Consider the following 16,847-nt stretch of genomic DNA (forward strand, 5'->3'; position numbering starts at 1 on the left):
TTGGGCATTTCCCCACCCAAAGAAACCAACTCTTAAGTATTTACAAAGTTGGGGCAACTACCTATGATGGTTAACCCATCACAAGGTAGAGTGAGGGTTCCTTTTGGGATTGTAAACCCAAGCTTGATAGGTTTCATGTTAGTGCAGGTGGCGCATCACAAGGTTGGGTGAGGGTTCCTTTTGGGATTGCAAACCAAAGCTTGATAGGTTTCATGTCAGTGCAGGTTAGTGAGGGGACATTTCACCTTACTAATAGGTGATAATTTATCGCACGACCGTTGTAATGCCTAGATTGTATGTAACTGGGTGCACCAAGGCATTCTTTTCTGGATTATGTTGTAATTTAACTTTATGATTATATTTTATTATTATTTTAAATGATTTGTTGGCATTAAGGGATAAAGGAACCAATGAAAGGAATTAAATTAAGGAACTCTGTTTGTTATGTGATGCATTTGGTACACCAACAATGTGCTTAGGAATTAAAAACCTCATAGATGACCGTATCCTGAATCTGGAAAGTGGGAGGTAGGGTGGACCTGATTAGTTAGGTACTTTCTAAAGAAAACAAATATAGGTAATACCCCTAAGACCATTAATGTGTTCATATATTAGATAGTCAAGGATTGACTCCTCCCGATTAGGTGATCTTCATAGGAAGTTGGGATGCTGTAACTACCAGTGAGATCCCTCCCTATCTTGAAAGAAGGAAGGGTACGAGAGGAGTATCTTACAGGTGGTATCAGAGCCACATTAAGAGTAGAGAGATAATTTATTTTTGACAACAATTAAAATACAGGTACAATCCCAAATGAGTATTGATCAAACAGTAGAAATACTAAATCTAACCTTTAGCATTCAAACCAATTAACGAACGGAGAGCTTGGGCAAGTTACTTTTTAGACTTCTATCGACCAACATCATGGATGAAGTTTGTACAATTTCCCTCTGCTCATGAATGTATATTCACTATAGTAGATTCAAACTTATAGATGTGCCGAGCTATGCATCCTTCAGATTTTAGAGAAGCTTAGGGTACTAAAATATTTCATATTCTCTAGGACTCTTTTCCCAGATCAAGCTGTAATTTTGAATGGGGAGACTCGTTAGGCATCCCAACACATCTACAATTAGATCACTCAATTCATCCCTAGGCGTAGGATTCATTGTTGTGGTAGGTTGTTTCATTGAAGATATTGTGGGATCACTGATTCCACAAAAATCTATGCCTTAGATCTTACCAACCAACCTCCCAAGTTTTTCCTTGGGATAAACAATCTCTGAGAAAGTATTATAAATAAGCATATGCAATCGTGCTCACAAAATGTAAAAAAAAAAGTGAATATTATCTTTCGCACCTCTTTAGTTTTCCTCAAATTTGGCGCTAATGCATGCTTGCTCTCTCTTCTTTTTTTTCTTCATGGCAACAAGATGACGAAATTCCTACTTAAGCAGTTGAAACCCTCTTCCTTCTTAAGAGAAGGAAAATATGTTGTTAAAGATGCACAGAGGCATGTATAGAGTCCATGACCGATGATTTCTCTCTTGTTTGGTACTAATAAAGCCAACGAATCTATGGTGGCGTGTTTCTGACTAATCGATGATGCTAAGATATGGTGGAAGGAGTGGTGTAGAGAAAAGGATGTCCAAGAAAGCTCTATCACCTACTAGGAACAAATCATGGCCATTGTTGCCTCCCTCGAAAACCTTACACAGTGACCTAGCATGGCAAAGAGGAACGACTACAATTGCCACCAACCAGGTCACCAACATGTTAATACCCTCTTCTATCCAAGGCTGTTAACCTTTCAAAATTACCTCCTCTAAACTTTCGCAAGAACCCACAAACTAATCCTAGGAGAAGATCTGCTTCCATTCAACAACCCAGTCAAGTAAGAAATGGAGTTCACAGCCCCCCAAAGGTGGGTATCATTGAAGAGGTTGTGGAAGAGGAAGAGTTGCTATGATCCAAGCTAAAGAAAAAAACCCTTGAAGATGAAGAGGAGGATAGAGCCTAGGTTCATGTTGAAAGAGCACCAAGGTGAAAATAAACAATTTTCAGTGATCCGGACACCAGCATCATATCATGGTAAACATTTTAAATTGTTGATTGATTATAGAAGTACTCATTCATTTCCTTCACCAAAGTGCATCAGACAGTTAGGTCTTAATACCAAGGAAATGGCATCGAGCTAGCTAGTGGCAAAAGGAAGTAATTTACCAATATACCATAGGAGATCTAGAGTTTGACAAAACCCATCCAAGAAAATGGCATCGAGCTAGATAATGACAAGGAAGTACTTTCCCAATATACCATAGGAGATATAGAGTTTGATCTCACTGGAAAACTAACGAGTTGCTATTTCCATATGATGCCCCTTGGATATTCATTTCTTGGAATGGATTGGCTAAAAGAATAAAAGCCCACCATCCACTGTGAGAATGGAGAAATCTCATTCAAGGATGCCACAAATGAAGAAGTAGTGGCTTCAGGGAGGATTGGTAGACCCAGCTTACAGCTAGTCAAGGGCAGTAAGTTACTAATGGGTATCAGGAAGAATCAAAGGATGTTTGTTGTAAAACTCAACAAGGTAGAGAAAGATACTATAGGGAGTAAACCTGACTCGATATAAGACTACAAAGATCTCTTCCCAAAGGAGCTTACCTAGATGCCCATAGAGGGAAATTGACCATGAGATTGAGCTTATTCATGGAGCACAACCTGTGGCAAAAAGGGTATATAAAATGTTAGTTCTAGAGTCAATAGAACTCAAGGAATGACTTCGACCGATGTTAGAGAAAGCGTTCATCAAACCAAGTGTATTGCCTTGGGGAGCTTCGGTCCTATTTCAAAAGAAGGATGGAACCTTACGATTATGCATTGACTATAGGGAACTAAAGTAACTCACTCTAAAAAATAAGTATACACAATCCCTAAGATTGTCAAACTTTTAGATCAATTTCATGAAGACCAAGTCTTCGCCAAGATTGATTTAAAGTCTGGTTATTATCAGATTAGATTCAAGGAGGAGGAAGACACCCCAAAGATAACATTCAACTCCATATATGGGCAATATGAATACACCGTGATGATGACATTTGGGTTGACTAATTCCCCAGCAACTTGCAATAGGCTCATGCAAGATATATTCAAGAAGCAGCTAGATAAATTGCCTTGGTGTTCTTTGACTCACAAAATTTTGGTCTCAGATTATTAAGAAGGGCATATCTTGTATACATGCTCCAAATACCTAGAGTCTCGTAACCTGTGCCGGAAAAAAGGAAGGCCCAAAGATAATTCTCTACATTGGCATTGCCTAGGAAATCTATAGACACCTGCACTAGCTTAATATTGTCAAGGGATCTAACCAACCCTTGCATTGGCACAACAATTGGAGCACGGACCCCTATCCTTCTGAGTTGGGTCAGGACTCAAAGGATTGTAACGAAGCAACAACCTTTAGATTAGGTCTAGGACCATGGTCGTGGGATCAGGTAACTCACTTAGGAATCATGGCTCTTTGTATGAGATTATCTCCTTAATCTTGCATTAATCCATGTGGTGATTATCCCATATCTCAGCTTTTTTATCACTTCATTCTTCCAATTGGTACTAGAGCTCTTGGCTGATCCTAGCTGATCCTAGCCGATTTGAGCAAATTTCTATAGAATGCAAGAGTTCTTGATTTTCTTGAAAACCTTGTTACATGAATGAAGTGCTTCAACTTGATCATACGTGGATTAGTGGTGGGCATGAAGATCATGGAGCTTGGCCAAGATTTGATCTCATTTTGGGAGAAATTGCATCAATTTTGGAGAAATTTGATGACTGAGCACTTTTTGGACCAAAATTTGATTAGGACAGGCAAAGTTTCGAGATGTGGACTTGCAAAAAAAAAAAAGCATGCATCTTTCTCCCCCTCACTTATAAATGGAAGATTGGTGGAGATGGAGACTTGGAGCAACCATGAAGTAACATGGTCGCTATGGGAGACTTAGCAGGTTGTAGAAGGCACAACCCAGAGGATAACAAAGACAAATCTGTTTGAATGGGATCTGCTAGCCATTGTTACCTATTAATGGAGGCATTTGCAAACCCTAAACCAACTCTCTGTTAGCATTAAGCATTTGGGAGGGAAATTATTCTATGGATCTTTGCAAGAGAAGGGTGAACGGTTGATGTTAACAAGAGAAGGGTGAACAGTTGATGTTAACAAAAACAAGAGATTGAAGCTCAAAAACGACCATCAGCTTTCGTGTTTTCTCCAAGCCTAATCATGATTTTTTTTTTTTGCATTAACCATTTCATCATACCTTCTTGAGCTTGAATGTTACTTATCTCATGCTTTCTTACAAGATTTGAGAAATTTCTTGAGATCTAGGATTTCTCACAAAATTAGGGTTTCTGTAAGAGTTTTGCCAAAATTGATTCCATAATCTTCTTCCTTATGCTTTCTCCTACTCACTCATGCATTGGTTAACTCTCAAACCATGGGATTAGGGTTTTTTGACCTTTTTCTTTTCCAATTTGGAGGTTTTTCCAAAATTAGGGCTTGCTCTTACAATTTCATAAAATTGGCATTGTTTGGCACCTCCTCTGCTCATAGATGCCACCCTTATTGCATTCTTGATAAGACATTAGGGTTTCTTGGCTACTTTGGGAATTTGGGATTTCTTACCAAAATTAGATTCTCCACCTAAAATTTTTGAGGTCCAAGGTGTAACACGCGCTCCCCTATCCATACATGCCACCCTTGCAACATTCTTGAAGGGAAATTAGGGTTTCTTGGCAACTTTGTTGTTTTTGGGAAATTTTTGCAAATAAGGGTTTATGGCATTCATTTTCTCAAATTTAACATTGCCAATAGCCTTCTACACTATCTCAATACCCCATTCTACTAGCACATAAGCAAACTTTGAAGATCTCGAAACTTTGTTTCTTCATGAAGCATGCGTTTTAAGCTCCTATGACCCCTGTCCCTCCCTTATGTTCACAAGAATTTCAAGCCATTTCATGGGGAAATAAAGGTTTTATCAAAATTAAGGTTTTGGAATGATTGGGATTGAACTCTCTTGATAAGTGTGTCAATCATGCTTTCTCATACCATAATTCACCCTTATATCCACAACCTTCATTGTATCACACATTAATTAGGGTTTCTCAAAAATCAAGGTTTCTTGAGTGCATTTGGTGCATTGATTCCTTGCATTACACTCTCACCCTAATGTGGCGATTGAGTTTGGTGGTGTGTGGCAATATGGGAGATTGATCTTGTGGAAAGAATACTGTGAATTGTATCTCGGCATGAGTCATGCTAAGATTTGGATTGTAAGCTCCTATACATTACTCTCTTTACATTTCTAGCATTTCCATTGCGCAGTCTCAATTCAAATAAGCACTAGTATCTAGCATGTGGAGAGGGTACCCTTGGCATTGGAAGGGGGAGCATGCTTGAACTCTCCTTGTCCTAAGTGCTTTTGGTGGAAAAGTAGCACAAGGAGGGAGATTATGTACATGGTGATCAAGACATGGCCTCAACCCTTGCCATTGGATTCCAAACTTTGGTAAGGGGGTGAGAAAGCTTGGCTAGGAAATCGGCAAAGTAAAATCTCTTCATTGACTTGCTACATCGAATCAAATCAGCAATGGTTATATGTATACAAGTGGCAATGAATTGAAATGCAATTGACAATCAATGGGGTTTTATAAGGATGCATAGTTGGCATTATTGGGCACATTGATATTAGATATAGTGATTGAGATTGACTCATAAATGCACTAAGGTCATGCCAAAATTTTTCCAAAGTCTAGTCAAAATGCGTTGGATGGATGCTATTTGGATGCATTATGATGTTTTAGATATGCCGGGATGCATACATGCAGTGGTTTGCAAGTTGGTTGCTTACATGTTAACAATTTGACATAATCTACAGTTCTTAGAAAAGTGTGATTTGATCTGGGATATTTTGGACTAAACCTAAATTGAATATTAGGAGTTATTCCACACCATTAAGGATTCCCATAGAGCCCTCAACTACCCCGTTTTGTTTTCAAGTTAATGAGCTATTGCCGTTTCTCTACCGCATACCATGTTTGGACAAAATTTGAACCAAGTCTCAGATCATAAATTTGACTTCACCATTGCGTTCTCCACTAGTAGGCAGATACCTTAACCACCAAGTTTTAACTCATTTGGAGCATTGGAGTGCAAGCGGTGGACCAGGCTATCACTATTTGACTGTAGGAAAAAGTCAAAACAATGTCATTTAGAGGGTTGATTAAACCAAAATTAACATCATACCCCTTATCCTAACACCTTCACAAAGAGTCCTTGAACACCCAAATCTGACATCCTATCACAAAATTGCCAAAACAACCTATTATGGCTGTCGATAAAGCCAAAAGGTAGACCTAGAAAGCTATCATTAGCAATGGAGGGAGGATATGGAAGGGGAGGAATTGATGGAACACGACACTATGGACATAATGGAAGAGCTTGAAGAGCAAATTCTTTGGGAATCACTCTAAAAATTCCTCTTAATCCATGGGTCAAACTTCAAAGGGAGTTGAAGAGGATGCTAAGGTGGGTAGTGCCCATAAGAGCACCTCTATAAGTTCGCAAGCCATTTCAAATGACAATTGCTTGTGAGTAAACTTGATTTTAAGCTGCTCATGGTAGATAGATTGGATATCATTAACCAAACCTTGAATTCAAAGTTTGATTCTATGACTACTACCGAGATGGAAGCTATTGAAGATCAATCAATTGGGTCAATCCATGAATCAACACAATGAAGAAGCTATTGAGGATAGAATTTGTGGGATTCATGGGGTGTGTAAGGTCCCTGCCCTAGGTAGGCCAAGGGGATCCTTTTGATAGGTAGCTAAATCCCCTTGTCTCTGATTTCTCTAAAAAAAACAAGAATACAAGCAAACGGAGGGACCGAACTCTATCTTACAAGGGAAACATAGTCATTCTGACAGGAATCTATTCCTATAATCAACAACAGTCAATGTACGTGATCGAGGATGGAACAAGTCCGCACTTGGTTCATGAAAGCCAGCGCCTTTTTCCTCCTCTCTAAGAGGCATGGCCGTTGGCTCATTCCCCTAAAATGGAACTTGTTCAGGACCTATTCTTACTTTGGATCATAATAAATAAATTTGTTGAAAAGTTACCTAACTCATCGGTACACCCATCCAAGGATGGTGCCATTGTCGGGGGGCATCCATCCACCCACTCACCCATTCATTTTTGTTATCTAATTAGGTCCTACCACACTATGAAACATATAAAAATAGGTTTCCTTAATTAAAGAAGTTTCACAATGTTCCTTAAAATAGCCTTTGAAAATAACAATATTTACATCAAATAGTTCTTACAGCAAAATGTTCACAAAAGAGACCTTGAAACCAACTCAGCCAGCCAAATCTAGGCTTCCATATCCATTTCCATAGACATATCCAAACAAAAACCAAACCCAAACCATCGATGATCTAGAATTTGGTCCTCTAGCCTCAACCAGTTGGACATACCTCACGGACCATGCTCCCTTATTGTCGACCAGTTGGTGAGGGCCAACAAGCCAGCCTATCACCCCCATAGGTCCTGCTGCTTGTATCAAAACCTCTTGCTCCTCAGAGGGGATGTCTACTCATGAGGTGAGCTAATTCACTACATTAGCCTGGGCCCACAGTACTAGACAACATTCATAATCACATGTCCACCCTTGCGGGGTGGAAATCTAATTCCTAGTGGCATAGGAGGGGATCTCCCCGGCTTGCTATTGCTTCACCTGTTTAGTATGCAAGCAAAAGTGGAGTTAGCTAAGTAGGGGAGAAGATGTATCTGTGGATTAGCAAATGAAACCAACAAACATATCCACCATTAAGACCAATGAAACATTCTTTTCTTTTCAATAATTCATTGAGCAATAAGAAAACAACAATGATCTTATTAGCTACAATCCTTAACAACAAAAAAATAAACATAAAGTATTTTGGATTGAGATTACTAACTGACAGTTTCGCTTACTAGCCTTTCTGAAGGGCATATACAAGGTCAAAAGTGGCAATTCTCCATATTGGAGCCTTACTCCTTTTGTCTACTTAACTTACAAGGGAGGTGTGATACTTTTACAATTCTAATCATAATCATTATAGGTTTAACCAATAGGAATGTAATCTTGATAAGCCTAAAAATCTTAACTTTATGACCTAAAGGAAGAAGTTTCAGATATTTAAGAGAATTAAAAATATGACCAACTTGGTTGTTGTTTGCATGAGGATTAGTTATCGAAGGGGCGAAATCATTTTCATGAATGCGTGCTTCGTCATTTCCACCTTGAATGACGCACGGTTCTTAATTTCGTGGCATTTTGGTGCCGTAGCAAGGCCCTTATTAATAAGATGAATAGAAAAAAAATGGGTGGATATGAAACATTAGTAAAGATCACAGAGAGAGAGAGAGAGAGAGTTCTAATGGATTAAATGGATCTAGAAATGAACATCGTTTGGGCTTCCAAAACCTTGTCTCAAATCCTAACGAGAGAAGACTTAAGCTCACCTTTAAGTCTATTCACATGGGGGGGGAATTTGGAGAGGGTTTCCTTAGTCCAGAGGGCTCACAAGAAAGAGTGAGGCTTGGGTATGTCTAGCCTTGGCATGGAGAGGCTAAGAGGGTGACTTTAATTCTATTCACACGGGGGAGGAGAAGAGTGTAGGACATGTCCTAGAGAGCTAGAGCCTAGCCTCTACGAGGGTGCTTACCTTCCAGATGGGGAGGGGAGGGGAGGGGGTATAGTTGCGGTCGGGGAGGGGTGTATGCACACGGAGGGAGTGCTGCAAGGGGATGCAAGTGTGTCCAGGTGGGGGCAGCATCTGGGCTAGATGCATGGATAGTAGGTGTGCCGACGATGGCGGCAGGGAGAGAGCACCACATGTCTAAGAGGTGTCTCGAAGGTGTGTACATAGGCGGGGAGAGGTGGCAAGGGGAGGGAGTACATGCACCATCTGTCAAAGAAGGGTCTAGAGGGGGGCTAAAGGTGGCAAGGGGTACCTGTAGGGAGGCGTGCCCCGGGGGAGAATGGCAGGCATTGTCCGGGGCGGGTTGGTGGGTGGGCAATGCTCGTGAATCTGGGTTGTTAGCGGTCAGTGTAGATACGTGCATGCATAATTGGTGAGAAATGAGCTCTCAGGCGTTTGGGGAAAGTGTTCATAGGCGTCGTATGTCACTTGAGCGGGGGTCGTTGGTGGGGGTGGCAGGGCCCACCACTATGCGCGTGCGCGTGCCCGTGTTTGTCCATCGGGTTGTCAAGATTTTTTTCAAGAAATTGTTTGGGATTGCCTCGGGATCGCGTGGGCCCTTTCTGTCCGTCTTTTGGACGTACGGAATGCTGCTAATTTTGGTTTAAAGCCGCTAGATTTCAAAACTTCACGGGTCGATTTAGACTACTTTGGTTACTCATTTCAATCTCAAAAAAAAATCCTTACCCGAGGTATTGTCGTGTTTAATATTTCAAATTTGAATTCAGTTTTCTCATTTCCTAGAAAGTGCTTAATTTGCAATCGCCTCTTAAAACACTAGCTTCTCAGGGATAAAAAATAAATGCAACGAAATGCAACCATAATGAACTAGTTGAACTATACTTGCATGGGATATGCCAGAATGTGCTATATTTACAATGGATATGTTACATCTTTCCCTCCTTAAAAAAATTCGAGATGTCATCATCTCGATATAAAATCTGGGTAATCTTTTAAGAGCAATGATGTCACACAACTACGTGGAGGGTGGCTTGCTCTTCTTCTTCCATTTCTAAGGTCGGTTTACCAATCATGGCACAAGTGTGAGCAACTGGTCCCACGACCCTTACCATGTCCATCACCACCACCACTTTGTCTGGCTTGGCGGTTGGGGGCTCCACAGCCCTAGTTTACTTGGCCACCTTCTTGTGGAATAGCGCTAGGATTAAAAGAGGGTCTTGCAAATTTTGGGCATTCAACTCTAAAGTGGCTAGCTTTATTACAATAAAAACACCTTTGGTTCCCATAGGGCTCCCTGGTAGGAATAACAGAAGTGCGGGGGACAAAGTTATTGGGGTGCTAATCCCAAGTGTTATTGTGAGGGTTTGGCTAGAAATTCCTTTGGAAGCCCCTTAAGATGTCCAGTTTCTCAAACCTTTAGTGACCCCCTTGTCTCTACACCAATGGAAATGGATATGGAAGCCTAGATTTGGCTGGCTGAGTCGGTTTCAAGGTCTCTTTTGTGAACATTTTACTGTAAGAACTATTTGATGTAAATATTGTTATTTTCAAAGGCTATTTTAAGGAGCATTGTGAAACTTCTTTAATTAAGGAACCTATTTTTATATGTTTCATAGTGTGGTAGGACCTAATTAGATAACAAAAATGAATGGGTGAGTGGGTGGATGGATGCCCCCCGACGATGGCACCATCCTTAGATGGGTGTACCGATGAGTTAGTTAACTTTTCAACAAATTTATTTATTATGATCCAAAGTAAGAATAGGTCCCGACGAACAAGTTTCGTTTTAGGGGAATGAGCCAATGGCCATGCCTCTTAGAGAGGAGGAAAAAGGCGCTGGCTTCTATGAACCAAGTGCGGACTTGTTCCATCCTCCATCACGTACATTGACTGTTGTTGATTATAGGAATAGATTCCTGTCAGAATGACTATGTTTCCCTTGTAAGTTAGAGTTCGGTCCCTCCGTTTGCTTGTATTCTTGTATTTTTTAGAGATCAAAGTGTTGTTAGTCAGAGACAAGGGGATTTAGCTACCTATCAAAAGGATCCCCTTGGCCCACCTAGGGCAGGGACCTTACACACCCCACGAATCCCACAAATTCTATCCTCAATAGCGTCTTCATTGTGTTGATTCATGGATTGACCCAATTGATTGATCTTCAATAGCTTCCATCTCAGTAGTAGTCATAGAATCAAACTTTGAATTTAAGGTTTGGTTAATGATATCCAATCTATCTACCATGAGCAGCTTAAAATCAAGTTTACTCACAAGCAATTGTCATTTGAAATGGCTTGCGAACTTGTAGAGGTGCTCTTATGGGCACTACCCACCTTAGCATCCTCTTCAACTCCCTTTGAAGTTTGACCCATGGATTAAGAGGAATTTTTAGAGTGATTCCCAAAGAATTTGCTCTTCAAGCTCTTCCATTATGTCCATAGTGTCGTGTTCCATCAATTCCTCCCCTTCCATATCCTCCATTGCTAATGATAGCTTTCTAGGTCTACCTTTTGGCTTTATCGACAGCCATAATAGGTTGTTTTGGCAATTTTGTGATAGGATGTCAGATTTGGGTGTTCAAGGACTCTTTGTGAAGGTGTTAGGATAAGGGGTATGATGTTAATTTTGGTTTAATCAACCCTCTAAATGACATTGTTTTGACTTTTTCCTACAGTCAAATAGTGATAGCCTGGTCCACCGCTTGCACTCCAATGCTCCAAATGAGTTAAAACTTGGTGGTTAAGGTATCTGCCTAGTGGAGAACGCAATGGTGAAGTCAAATTTATGATCTGAGACTTGGTTCAAATTTTGTCCAAACATGGTATTATGCGGTAGAGAAATAGCAAATTTTGTCCAAACATGGTATTATGCGGTAGAGAAATAGCAATAGCTCATTAACTTGAAAACAAAACGGGGTAGTTGAGGGCTCTATGGGAATCCTTAATGGTGTGGAATAACTCCTAATATTCAATTTAGGTTTAGTCCAAAATATCCCAGATCAAATCACACTTTTCTAAGAACTGTAGATTATGTCAAATTGTTAACATGTAAGCAACCAACTTGCAAACCACTGCATGTATGCATCCCAGCATATCTAAAACATCATAATGCATCCAAATAGCATCCATCCAACGCATTTTGACTAGACTTTGGAAAAATTTTGGTATGACCTTAGTGCATTTATGAGCCAATCTCAATCACTATATCTAATATCAATGTGCCCAATAATGCCAACTATGCATCCTTATAAAACCCCATTGATTGTCAATTGCATTTCAATTCATTGCCACTTGTATACATATAACCATTGCTGATTTGATTCGATGTAGCAATTCAATGAAGAGATTTTACTTTGCCGATTTCCTAGACAAGCTTTCTCACCCCCTTACCAAAGTTTGGAATCCAATGGCAAGGGTTGAGGCCATGTCTTGATCACCATGTACATAATCTCCCTCCTTGTGCTACTTTTCCACCAAAAGCACTTAGGACAAGGAGAGTTCAAGCATGCTCCCCCTTGGCCTCTCAACCAATGCCAAGGGTACCCTCTCCACATGCTAGATACTAGTGCTTATTTGAATTGAGACTATGCAATGGAAATGCTAGAAATGTAAAGAGAGTAATGTATAGGAGCTTACAATCCAAATCTTAGCATGACTCATGCCGAGTTACAATTCACAGTATTCTTTCCACAAGATCAATCTCCCATATTGCCACACACCACCAAACTCAATCGCCACATTAGGGTGAGAGTGTAATGTAAGGAATCAATGCACCAAATGCACTCAAGAAACCTTGATTTTTGAGAAACCCTAATTAATGTGTGAAACAATGAAGTTTGTGGATATAAGGGTGAATTATGGTATGAGAAAGCATGATTGACACACTTATCAAGAGAGTTTAATCCCAATCATTCCAAAACCTTAATTTTGATAAAACCTTAATTTTGATAAAACCTTAATTTTGATTGAAATTCTTGTGAACATAAGGGAGGGACAGGGGTCATAGGAGCTTAAAACACATGCTTAATGAAGAAACAAAGTTTCGAGATCTTCAAAGTTTGCTTATGTGCTAGTAGAATGGGGTATTGAGATAGTGTAGAAGGCTATTGGCATTGATAAATTTGAGAAAATGAATGCCATAAACCCTGATTTGCAAAAATTTCCCTTGGACCTTAAAAATTTCCCTGTAGAGCAAGGGTGGCATGTATGGATAGGGGAGCGCGTGTTACACCTTGGACCTCAAAAATTTTAGGTGGAGAATCTAATTTTGGTAAGAAATCCCAAATTCCCAAAGTAGCCAAGAAACCCTAATGTCTTATCAAGAATGCAATAAGGGTGGCATCTATGAGCAGAGGAGGTGCCAAACAATGCCAATTTTATGAAATTGTAAGAGCAAGCCCTAATTTTGGAAAAACCCCCAAATTGGAAAAGAAAAAGGTCAAAAAACCCTAATCCCATGGTTTGAGAGTTAACCAATGCATGAGTGAGTAGGAGAAAGCATAAGGAAGAAGATTATGGAATCAATTTTGGCAAAACTCTTATAGAAACCCTAATTTTGTGAGAAATCCTAGATCTCAAGAAATTTCTCAAATCTTGTAAGAAAGCATGAGATAAGTAACATTCAAGCTCAAGAAGGTATGATGAAATGGTTAATGCAAAAAAAAAATCATGATTAGGCTTGGAGAAAACACCAAAGCTGACGGTCGTTTTTGAGCTTCAATCTCTTGTTAACATCAACTGTTCACCCTTCTCTTGTTAACATCAACCGTTCACCCTTCTCTTGCAAAGATCCATAGAATAATTTCCCTCCCAAATGCTTAATGCTAACAGAGAGTTGGTTTAGGGTTTGCAAATGCCTCCATTAATAGGTAACAATGGCTAGCAGATCCCATTCAAACAGATTTGTCTTTGTTATCCTCTGGGTTGTGCCTTCTACAACCTGCTAAGTCTCCCAATGCCGACCATGTTACTTCATGGTTGCTCCAAGTCTCTATCTCCCACCAATCTTCCATTTATAAGTGAGGGGGAGAAAGATGCATGTTTTTTTTTTTTGCCAAGTCCACATCTCGAAACTTTGCCTGTCCTAATCAAATTTTGGTCCAAAAAGTGCTCAGTCATCAAATTTCTCCAAAATTGATGCAATTTCTCCCAAAATGAGATCAAATCTTGGCCAAGCTCCATGATCTTCATGCCCACCACTAATCCATGTATGATCAGCTTGAAGCACTTCATTCATGTAACAAGGTTTTCAAGAAAATCAAGAACTCTTGCATTCTATAGAAATTTGCTCAAATCGGCTAGGATCGAGCCAAGAGCTCTAGTGCCAATTGGAATGAAGTGATAAAAAAGCTGAGATATGGGATAATCACCACATGGATTAATGCAAGATTAAGGAGATAATCTCATACAAAGAGCCATGATTCCTAAGTGAGTTACCTGATCCCATGACCATGGTCCTAGACCTAATCTAAAGGTTGTTGCTTCATTACAATCCTTTGAGTCCTGACCCAACTCAGAAGGATAGGGGTCCGTGCTCCAATTGTTGTGCCAATGCAAGGGTTGGTCAGATCCCTTCATAATATTAAGCTAGTGCAGGTGTCTATAGATTTCCTAGGCAATGCCAATGTAGAGAATTATCTTTGGGCCTTCCTTTTCTCCAGCACAGGTTACGAGACTCTAGGTATTTGGAGCATGTATACAAGATATGCCCTTCTTAGTAATCTGAGACCAAAATTTTGTGAGTCAAAGAATACCAAGGCAATTTATCTAGCTACTTCTTGAATATATATTGCATGAGCCTATTGCAAGTTGCTAGGGAATTAGTCAACCCAAATGTCATCATCACGGTGTATTCATAATGCCCATATATGGAGTTGAATGTTATCTTTGGGGTGTCTTCCTCCTTCTTGAATCTAATCTGATAATAACCAGACTTTAAATCAATCTTGGTGAAGACTTGGTCTTCATGAAATTGATCTAAAAGTTTGACAATCTTAGGGATTGTGTATACTTATTTTTTAGAGTGAGTTACTTTAGTTCCCTATAGTCAATGCATAATCGTAAGGTTCCATCCTTCTTTTGAAATAGGACCGAAGCTCCCCAAGGCAATACACTTGGTTTGATGAGCGCTTTCTCTAACATCGGTCGAAGTCATTCCTTGAGTTCTATTGACTCTAGAACTAACATTTTATATACCCTTTTTGCCACAGGTTGTGCTCCATGAATAAGCTCAATCTCATGGTCAATTTCCCTCTGTGGGCATCTAGGTAAGCTCCTTTGGGAAGAGATCTTTGTAGTCTTATATCGAGTTAGGTTTACTCCCTATAGTATCTTTCTCTACCTTGTTGAGCTTTACAACAAACATCCTTTGATTCTTCCTGATACCCATTAGTAACTTACTGCCCTTGACTAGCTGTAAGCTGGGTCTACCAATCCTCCCTGAAGCCACTACTTCTTCATTTGTGGCATCCTTGAATGAGATTTCTCCATTCTCACAGTGGATGGTGGGCTTTCATTCTTTTAGCCAATCCATTCCAAGAAATGAATATCCAAGGGGCATCATATGGAAATAGCAACTCGTTAGTTTTCCAGTAAGATCAAACTCTATATCTCCTATGGTATATTGGGAAAGTACTTCCTTGTCATTATCTAGCTCGATGCCATTTTCTTGGATGGGTTTTGTCAAACTCTAGATCTCCTATGGTATATTGGTAAATTACTTCCTTTTGGCACTAGCTAGCTCAATGCCATTTCCTTGGTTTTAAGACCTAACTGTCTCATGCACTTTGGTGAAGGAAATGAATGAGTACTTCTATAATCAATCAACAATTTAAAATGTTTACCATGATATGATGCTGGTGTCTGGATCACTGAAAATTGTTTATTTTCACCTTGGTGCTCTTTCAACATGAACCTAGGCTCTATCCTCCTCTTCATCTTCAAGGGTTTTTTTCTTTAGCTTGGATCTAGCAACTCTTCCTCTTCCACAACCTCTTCAATGATACCCACCTTTGGGGGGCTGTGAACTCCATTTCTTACTTGACTGTGTTGTTGAATGGAAGCAGATCTTCTCCTAGGATTAGTTTGTGGGTTCTTGTGAAAGTTTAGAGGAGGTAATTTTGAAAGGTTAACAGCCTTGGATAGAAGAGGGCATTAACATGTTGGTGACCTGGTTGGTGGCAATTGTAGTCGTTCCTCTTTGCCATGCTAGGTCACTGTGTAAGGTTTTCGAGTGAGGCAACAATGGCCATGAAATTTGACCACTAATTGGCAGTTGATTGAAGGGTAATCCAGAAGGTCTGGGTAAGGTCTCTTCCTAAAGTTGTTGCTATTTCTATCCTTCAACTCATCTTCTAAAGGTTTGCCTCAAAAAATCACATCCTAAAAGCTTGTCGGCTGCATGGATTCTAGACGATGGTTGAGGGGAGGGCTTAAACCTTGTACACATTGGCTAATGGATTGAGCCAAGGTCATAGTTGGAGCATACTTCTTGGGCCTAACAAATTGGGAGTAGTAAGCATCCACTGAGGAGTTCTTTTGGGTCAGGCTACAAAACTCATTTATCTTTTTAGGGTTTAAAGTCTAAGGGCAAGTACCTCTCCTTAATAGCTTCCTTGATTTGTTCCTAGTAGGTGATAGAGCTTTCTTGGACATCCTTTTCTCTACACCACTCCTTCCACCATAGCTTAGCATCATCGATTAGTCAGAAACATGCCACCATAGATTGGTTGGCTTTATTAGTACCAAACAAGAGAGAAATCTTCGGTCATGGACTCTATACATGCCTCTGTGCATCTTTAACAACATATTTTCCTTCTCTTGAGAAGGAAGAGGGTTTCAACTACTTAAGTAGGAATTTCCTTTCAGTTTCGTCATCTTGTTGCCATGAAGAAAAAAAAGAAAAAAAAGAAGAGACAGCATGCATTAGCGCCAAATTTGAGGAAAACTAAAGAGGTGCGAAAGATAATATTCACTTTTTTTTACATTTTGTGAGCACGATTGCATATGCTTATTTATAATACTTTCTCAGAGATTGTTTATCCCTAGGAAAAACTTGGGAGGTTGGTTGGTAAGATCTAAGGCAT

This window comes from Cibotium barometz, chromosome 43, assembly GCF_041138505.1.
Source record: "Cibotium barometz isolate CiBa-2024 chromosome 43, ASM4113850v1, whole genome shotgun sequence".
In the NCBI taxonomy this organism is placed as follows: domain Eukaryota; kingdom Viridiplantae; phylum Streptophyta; class Polypodiopsida; order Cyatheales; family Cibotiaceae; genus Cibotium; species Cibotium barometz.